The sequence below is a fragment of the Helianthus annuus genome, chromosome 8 (genome assembly GCF_002127325.2).
Source record: "Helianthus annuus cultivar XRQ/B chromosome 8, HanXRQr2.0-SUNRISE, whole genome shotgun sequence".
In the NCBI taxonomy this organism is placed as follows: domain Eukaryota; kingdom Viridiplantae; phylum Streptophyta; class Magnoliopsida; order Asterales; family Asteraceae; genus Helianthus; species Helianthus annuus.
The window spans coordinates 114,509,148-114,518,796 of NC_035440.2; the positions used below are offsets into that span (position 1 = coordinate 114,509,148).

Here is a 9,649-nt window from a genome sequence, read left to right on the forward strand (position 1 = left end):
GTTTCTCATTTTCTTTCTTAGTTCTTTCTATGTCACTTTTATCACTTTCAGTTTTTTCTGTTAATTCTTTTGCATGATCATTTGAAGCTTTTAGCAATTTATCTCGGTTTAAGATTTGGTTTTCAACCTCTCTGACTCTTTTAGTCAGATCTTCAACCTTTTTGTTGTTGAGATAAGCGATAGTACTACAATCTTTGCAATTTTTCATGCAATTCTTGCCGTTACTTTCGCTTTTGTCTTTCTTACCTGACACTACATTCATGCTTATCTGACTGACCTTGGCGTTTGACTCAGTTCCAGAACTAGAATCTACCTCCAGTTCTTTCGCAGCTAGAACTTTGTCTGCCATCTTCATCAGATTTTCGGCTGTAAGCTCCTGGGATGTATATCACTCCATCATCAATCTTCTTTTCTGCCGATTTCGCCTTTTCTTCTTTCTCTTTCACTTTCTTTTCACCTTCACCCCACCATTCTCTTTGTCTAGCTTCCTCTTCTTCAGCATATTGCTGAATGATTCCATCAATACTGAGTGAACTTGGATCGATTGCGATATTACCTTGAGGATCAAGGTAACATTCCCTGTCTGGATCCCACCTTTTAGCCCTTTTTGCTTCTTTGTAAATGGTATAGATTCTGCTTACTTTCGTTTGGGCCTTTATTCTTCTGTTCACAAACTTTTCTTCTTCTATTCTTGTATCTTTGAACGGAACAATCTTTCCTGCTGTGAATGCGTAACCAACCGCATCTTCTTCCGGCAATAACTCACTCCAGTCGTATCCCTCATCATCATGAATGACCGCTAGAGCTCTTGACTTTTCTTTTTCTTTTTCTTCGATCTGCTTCAGCCTTGGAGGTTCCGATTTGTTCTGATGATAAACGGCTTTCTTATAATAATCTTCTCGAAACGGATTAGCCGATTCATCAACATACTCATTTCTGCATTCTCGTTTAACGTGACCTTTTTGTTTGCATTTGAAACATGTCACTTTAGACTTATCGAAACCCAATTTGGTAGATGGACCACCAATTGTTTTCCTGCCAGTTATTTCCATGAAGCGTTGTGCTCGACGAACAGCACTGGCCATAGCCCAACGAATATCAATTAGCTCCATTTCTTCAGGATCTATTTGATCGTAGTCTTCCTTCGTCAGGTTGGTGTTACCTATATTCCCAGCAACTAACCCCTCATATGACTCCAATACAGATGCCAAGAAAATCATCTGTTGTTTCGCCGACTCCTCACTAAAATTCTGACCATTTTTCAAGTCAACTGCAATGTTACATTGAAAAACATTCTTTGGTGCAGTTTGCTGTTGGCTTGATGTGCTTGAAGAAGGTCCTTGACTTGTGGTGTTAGAAGACATTCCTCCATGAAAACCACTGTGTGAGGTTTCTTGAGTTGTGGGTTGTGAACTTTCTGCAGTGAAGGCTGTTTTTGGGGATCCTGTCTTTTGAATCAAGCTCTTTGGATAATAGAGTTCCACATTTTGATGATATAACGAGTGATTGACTTTATGTGTTTTCTTTATTTCGAGCTCATGGCTCTCAAGTTTCTCTATCAGCAAATCAACTGTCAGATCACTTGGTTGGATTGTATTCTTGATCATCATTGCGAAATATTGCCAATCCATCTCGTCTGGTAAAGAATCAAATAACTTGTCTACAAGCTCCTCTTGAGTAAAAACAATTCCATGCCTGGCCAACTCTAGCTTTAGATGCCCGAAACGTTCAATCATTTTTGGAACAGACTCATTTTTAAGACAACCAAACAGATCAAATTCCTTTTTTAGCAGTTTCTTTTTGTTTTTAATGATTTCTGCAGTACCGACACATTTCTTTTGTAGCTTATCCCAGAGATCTTTTGCATTTGAATAATCAATTAGTGAGATAATATCTTCTCTCACTGATTGATTAATCAAAGCTAAACATTTTTGTTCAGCCACAAAATATTCAATCTCTTCACTTTTTGACATATTCTCAAAGTCTTCTCTTCCATTGTTAAAACCATTTTTTAAGCTTTTCCAACTGGGGTACGCGAAGGCTTTCAACCATTCCTCGAATCTCTTTGCCCAATGGTTATAATCTTCAATTGCTAACAGCTTTGGTGGCTTATTGTAGGTTCCATAAGCACTTTCCACACTAACTGCTTCTGTCAACGTCTTTCTCGTACTTGAAGTATTCTCATTTGTTCGGTTTGTTGAATCATCTCCACCATTTCCAGCAAACGCATACATTTCACTGAATGGGTTCATGAACTCTTCCATTGTTAAGTACCTGAAATTATTATCAAACACTTGGTAAAATTTTGAATTTCAAAGATGTAAACACAAAGACACTTGGATCGAATGGTTCGCTCGATCGACTGGCACACTCACAATCGGCTGACTCGTTCGATCGAGTGACTCGTTCGATCGGCTGACAAACACAACAATGTAGTAAGAACACAATTGTTGTCCGATCGAGTGGCGTATTCGATCGGCTAACAATATGATATCAGTAACAATGTCAAAAATCAACAATGCTGTCCGTTCGAACTGCTCTTTCGATCGGCTAACACTGATGATGTCAGCAACACTTGAAAATATCTGAGCGGTTATGCAACTGGAATGATGACGTCAGCAAGTACGTGAATCGGCTAGGTCATTCGACCGGCTGACATCAGGAAACATGAACAGTTTTCCATGGATTTTGATCAATTTGAACAAGTTTTAGATTGAATTTGATTGTGAAACTTTGTAGGATTGTAATTCTAATGATTTCGATTCGATTGATATCAAATTTGTCAGTTTTTAACCGTAAAATCTCACTGAATTTTAAGTTTTTCTAGTTTTATGATGTAAAAGTGAAAGATAAAGCTAGATCTGAGAAGAATATAGAAGAATCGGTCAAATTTCCGGTGAAATTTGAGTCGGAGTGAGAGAAATAACAAATTTCCGGTGAAATTTGTTTCTGTCACAGTAAACACGACTTGAATTCCGGTGAATTCGTCTCTAAATCAACAAGAACGGCTTTGAATTCCGGTGAATTCGTCTCTGTAGATCTCGATTCAGCTTCCTACTGCTCCGATACCACTTGTTGGTCCCTCTGATGGGATCTTCCTGTTTGTAAACGTAGTTGAATCGTAAAGTGATCAATGCGCGGAATTCATGTAATCACATAGCAGATATACAAAGACAATATTCTACTCTGAATCACCGTCTGAAATCTTATTGAATGATGTGAAAGTATACTGGAACCAGAAAGAAACTCAGACATACAAAAGGTAGGTGGCAAGTGAACGTGTCAAAAAGGTTCTAAATAAACTAACCTACCAGCTATTTATAGGCAAGGACAGAATAAGAGAGTGCTGGCCGATCGGCTGGACTAGCCGATCGGCTGAACATCCTAACCAATCGAGTAGTCTGCTCGATCGGCCGGGCTGTCCGATCGGCTAGTCTAGCCGATCGGCTGGCATCAACAGCACATAACAAAAACTTCACCGATTCTGTCCTGCTTTACATACACACAAACATAACATATACACAACTATATAAAATACGACTACTTGTTTACGGAAGCTACAGACGTTATTGCACTAACATAAATTAAGTATTTCTAAATACTTAATTGGCTTAAATCAGTGGCTCTGATACCACCTTTTTCTGTCATGACCCCCGTGCCCGGTTTGACCCGGTCCAGGAGCCGCGGGACAGAAAACCCGTGGTATTTATATTTACAGCGGAAGTCTTTAACAGGATCGTTTTAAACTTGAAAATGCCCGAGTATTATTTATTTACAATTCGGGATAAACCCCGTAATTTACAGCAGAGGAATTTCATAATTCCTTTATTTTACAAAACATGTTTATTTATTTATTCAAGCCACTACTTTAAGCTTTGGGAGTGCTCCGTAGCACTTGTACTTGATTCACAGTAGGTCACCTGAAACATGTTGTAAAATATTTTGTCAGCGGGGAATTACTGAGTGAATCATTCATTTTAAATAAAAAGACACATTGTTATAATTCACATTATTAAGGGAGATTACAATGTTTCTATCAACCAATTACCCCAAATCGGTATTTGTCACTCGACTCGTTTCTGTGACTATGGTCAGGTCACCCATTGGCTAACTCGTTGTCCAATGGTGACAGGAAATAAGTAATGTATACAAAACCCCACATACCGGCATTAATTGAAGATTACATAAACTTAATCCCTGTAATTATAACTTTGGAAACAAACATGATTTTGAAAGTAAATTTTGTAAAAAGAGAATGACTCACATTTACGATAACCTAAGTTTTAGCCTACTGATTAGCCTGATTAACCTAATTCAAATAACAATGCACACGAAAACTAGGTCAGTAACTAATACAGCATTTACGATAACTCACGAGATACAACCCTCACAACGAATGTCAAAGTGCGATACTTAACTATCAAGCGGATTCGCAACGAATGACAGAGTATAGGTCGGATTTGGGCGACACCCAAACATCCTGTCGGAATCACGACGAATAACAAAGTATAACCCTAATGCGGGCAGCACTTAAACATCCTGTTGGATAGTTTCAATCGATCGGATATTTAATCGTAGCAGCGATCGAGTTATTACCCTGTTTGTCGCGGCAGCGTTTCGTGAACGTGTGTGTTTTTATATTAAACAGTGTATAACTCAACGTATATTTCGAATTTTTACGTCGAACGAACATCAGAATGCAAGTCCCAGGCCCCCCCTATTTATACCCGAAATTTGCACCTCCCGCGTGTAGCGGAAGAATACGCGGCTTGTCCCGCGTGTCGCCTGGGGTGTCAAAGTAGGGTAGGGTAGGTTAGTCACTGGTATAGGCCTGGTGAGTCAACGTACAACGAAATTTCGATTTAGACAGCGAGTTTCGGAGATAAATATCAATTAGGGTTTAGCCCCCTTGAGTTTTAGGGGCCCTGATCCTGATTCTGAATGTTCTAATAATTTTAGGGTTTATGCATAATTACTTGGGTGTTTCAATTAAGGTTTCCTATTGGACAAATAAAATAATAATTTATAGTTTTGGTGAGAGTTGTTACACTTAGCAGGGCACTTGGGTATAGACAAGACTCTATCAATGCTGTAGAATCATTTTTTTGGCCCAAAATGTCTCGTGATGTGGAACATTTTGTTCGTCATTGCTTACCATGCCACCGAGCCAAAGGTCACTCTTTTCCCCATGGATTATACATGCTATTACCTGTACCTATTGTCCCTTGGGAAGACATTAGTCTAGACTTCATCATCGGTTGACCCCGCATGCAACGCCAAAAGGATTCAATTATGGTAGTTAGGGGTGTTTGTGGGTCGGTTTGGATCGGTTTTGACCAAAAACTATAACCATAACCGTGACGTCGGTTATTGGATAACCATAACCATAACCGATCGGTTATGGTGGTTGTGGTTATTTGGTTTTGATGATTATACCGGGTCGGTTATGGGTGGTTAACCGTGTATTTAGCTTAGCTAAAAATAGCTTAATTTTTTAAGATGGAATAAATTGTTATTGCATATTTGTATATATTAGTATATTACATAGTATTAAAAAATACATATAATCTATAATGTTAATACCAATTATTATCGGATATTCAAATAACATGATATGATACATTCCATAAATTCAAATAAACATTCAACCAAAACCACAAAATCATATGAAAAACCAATAACTACAAAAAATCTTCAGTCAAAAACCTCAAATATTAAAAAGATGGTGAAAAGTCCTAAATTCTACAAAGATTTATTACATGTCGGTTCGGTTCGGTTATGGTGGGTATGGAAAAAATGATAACCATAACCGACCCGCTACATTCGGTTTTCAAAAAAAACATTAACTGACCCACCAGTTTTTTATTTGGTTCGGTTTTTCCGGTTCGGTTTTATCGGTTAATTCAGTTATGATTCGGTTAATTCGGTTTTTTGCACACCCCTAATGGTAGTGGTAGACCGTTTCTCAAAGATGGCTCATTGCATTGCTTGTCATACCACATATGATGCTGTCCAGGTGGCTAACATCTATTTCAAAGAAATTGTTCGTCTTCATGGAATTCCACGCTCTATGGTTAGTGACCGGGACGTCAAATTTCTAAGTCACCTTTGGATAACTTTATGGCGAAAAATGGGTACCAAGCTAAAATTTAGTACCTCTAGTCACCCACAGACTGATGGGCAGACAGAGGTTACCAACCGCACCCTTGGGTCCTTACTTCGAGCTCTTGTCACTACTAATTTGAAACAGTGGGAAGAATTATTACCTCAGGCTGAATTTGCTTATAACAGGGCTCCCAACAAGACTACCGGTATTAGTCCGTTTATGGTTGTTTATGGTTTGATTCCGAAGACACCGTTTGATCTAGCCGTCCTCGACACATCTACCAAGTTTAACCAGGAAGCCAGTGATCGTGCTGCTGACATCAAAACTCTGCATCAGCAAGTACACGATAAAATCACAAAGTCCAATGAGCTCCTCAAGTACCATCGTGACAAAGGGCGCAAGCACATTTTTTTTCAACCTGGTGACCGCGTTTGGGTCCATTTTCGTAAGGATCGTTTTCCAGCCAAACGCCGATCCAAGCTTAGTCCAAGGTCTGACGGTCCATTTACAATTTTGGCAAAGGTTAACGACAACGCTTACAAGGTCAGCCTACCGGGAACTCCTAAAGAAGCATCCACATTCAACATAGCTGATCTTGAACCCTACTATGATCCTGATGAACCGATTCCAAGTTTGAGGGCAAACTTCTTTGTAGCTGGAGAGGATAATAAGCAGGCTCCTGAAGACCCGACAACTCGATACCCGACTCGACGCCTGACCCGATACCCAACCGGAGTCACATGGGTCAATTGGATTCAGTCAATTTCAGCCAACACTTGATCACAAGCAGTACCCACGTTTTCTACATATCAGTCAAAAGTTATTTGATTTTAATTCCATGTCAATTTTAATTTCTTTCTTATTTTTGTTTATTTTGAATTATTCTAGAACAGTTATTTATGTTTCCCTAAATGTAGCTATGTGGGTGGTTGTATCCCCTTTCTTCCATATGTATTGAACAGTTCATGAATGAGAAAGGCAGTTGTTGATTTCCTAAAATTCTCTCTCTGTGTTTTAGAGATTGTTTCCCATTGCTATCCTAGTTTGTGGCAGAATTAGGAGGTAATCTTCGAGGCTAATTCGGTACCGCGTGGTGTGACTGTATCGTGGATATCGGGTTGGAATTGCCCAATGAGTACTTTCGAGTGGTGAATCTGTATCTCGAAGGAATTTGCTACTTATTTCTATTTTATTTTCGGGTTCAATCAGATCCATTATTAACCCTCTGGCTATCACTAGGTACTTTGCGTTTTAGTTGATTTATATTTTGATTATTTGATGATTATTGTGAATATATTACGAATTTCAGTTGATTTATTTATGTTTTTTTGGAAGAATCAAATCCATGTTTACTCGACCTCCATATTTGGAGGGTAAAAGTAAAGATGACTTCTCTGACCGGACTTAAAGCAAGTTGAAGTTTGCACCAGATAAGGTAGATTATGTTTGAGATGCGGTTTTTGACCTTTATTTAAACAGTTTACTGTGGTTTCTACATGCCAATATTTGATGTATAATTACAAGTGATGCAAGTGTTGTTTTATTAGGGGATGCGTTTAGATGGTTGGCTGGAAATCCTTCCCACAAACTGGATATAATGGCTCAGTATGGTTAACAGTAAGTCCTGCTAACCCTTCAGGTTCCACATAATCTTGATGTCTTATAAGTGAGTCGTTACAGTATTATGAATGTATCCCGGTGACTCTTGCATGCTCTCTTTTGATTTCTTGTTACACATGAGATCTGTGTGCTTCTGGGTTTTGACGGAGCTTTAATTGGGAACCGGACTGATTATTGTGCTTATGCATTTTATCTGAGATTTGCGATGGGCGCTTGTTTATTACAGTGATTGTGCTTGCCGGATTTTTGATAATTGTTGCTCGGATCTAAAATTGGTTCACATCATGTGCTTCTAAGATTTTTTTTGCCTATGTAGCATGTGTCAAAAAAATTGTTGAAAGGTCCTACCAATTTTCGTTGATCATGTTGTCCCATATATACTATATATACTGGATGATACTTATGTTACATTGCTCATATGAAAATGTGTAGGCTGACGTTGAAATTATGAGAGGTCCTCATGAAGATTTGGAGAGTTATTTAGAAGCAGTGAATCAACTGAAAAAAGTTGTTCGGTTTTTCAGCACTAATAAAAACCTTAAGAGCAGAGCATTAGAGTGAAAACTCATCCTACAACTTTGCTTCAAAAGGAATCGTTAATGCTCGAGGAAGAGTTTAGGCAGCAATTACACGCTTGCAGGTCTGATTCCAATATATGTTGGTTAAACATTCGTACTGTTTTGGTTAATAAGTTGTGTGTTTGCTTATATTTTAGTAAACCAGTGGAATCCGATCGCCTTTTGGACTGCCTGCCTGCTTCCCTTAGACCGTCATCGGCTAATGGTGACGCTAGGAAGAAAACGCATGCAGATCATAATAAAGATTTAGAAGATGTTGTTTATCGTCCACCAACTCATGTACCAGCTAAAGTTGTCCCGTTGTTGCATGATCTCGCTCATTAAATGCTTCAACCGGGCCAGCAACAACAAGTGTCTATTATTTACAGGTGACGCTTTATATTATGAAGTTACTTTTTTTAGTAAACATCAATTTGCACCTGCCCCATTGACGTTTGCATAGTTCATCACTGTACACACTTCCGTCCAATAATACCCTCATGGGTGTTAACAACATACCGGTCAAACAATCGGTCAACTGACAGAAGGGTGTAAATTGACGAGAAATGCAAACGTCAATGGGGCTAATACGAAATCGCGGGTTTGGATTTAGCCTAAACGGGGTCGGGTCAGTTTCGAGTTAAACCCGCGAACCCGTTTAGCTAAACGGGTCATGTTTGGGTCGACTCGGTCGGGTTGGTGGGATGACCCGTTTAACCCATTGTATTATATTATATTTTTTTACGATATGATTTATATCATTAATTAAATTGGGTGTGTATTATATATCATAATTATAACTTAAAATGAGAAATTAAAATAAGATTTCTTAATTTAAATGTAATTTAATTATATACATTCGTGTTTTTTAGTGAAATTTAATATATTAATTTACGGAAAAAAATTTAGAAAGTAAAAAAAAAATCGAGTTGAAAGGGTTGTGTTTTGGTCAACCCGCGAATATGGGTCGTGTTCGGGTTCATATGTATGACATGATTTTCGGGTACGGGTTCGTCTAAAATTTTCAGGTTTAGGTTGGGTTGAACATACCAACCTGCATATGTATGACACAATTTCATTTAAGCTAAGGTTCTATTAGTAAATCTCTATTTTGCCATCAAGTCTCAATAATATGTTGTTAAATCACATTATATTACTATTTTCTCTTAGTTACTTAATGGTGTTTCTTCTTGAATAGTCACTGACTCACCGTTACATGGAGGTAATCGAGAAAAGATACAAAAAAGACAGTGAAGGATAAACTAAATCTACCTGCATTTTTTGACAAGCGAAGCACGCTTCCTGGTGAATGGGGTTGGTATACTTTATATATATATATATATATATATATATATATATATATATA

At 38.2% G+C, this 9,649-nt stretch overlaps 1 long non-coding RNA gene across 1 annotated transcript; it reads left to right on the plus strand.

The window, feature by feature from the left end:
- Positions 1-7,448: 7,448 nt before the first annotated feature.
- On the plus strand, positions 7,449-7,992 carry LOC110880656. The gene is made up of 3 exons (XR_002559404.1): positions 7,449-7,541; positions 7,654-7,723; positions 7,953-7,992. It is a non-coding gene; the product is annotated as an uncharacterized LOC110880656 (long non-coding RNA).
- The last annotated feature ends 1,657 nt before the right edge of the window (positions 7,993-9,649 follow it).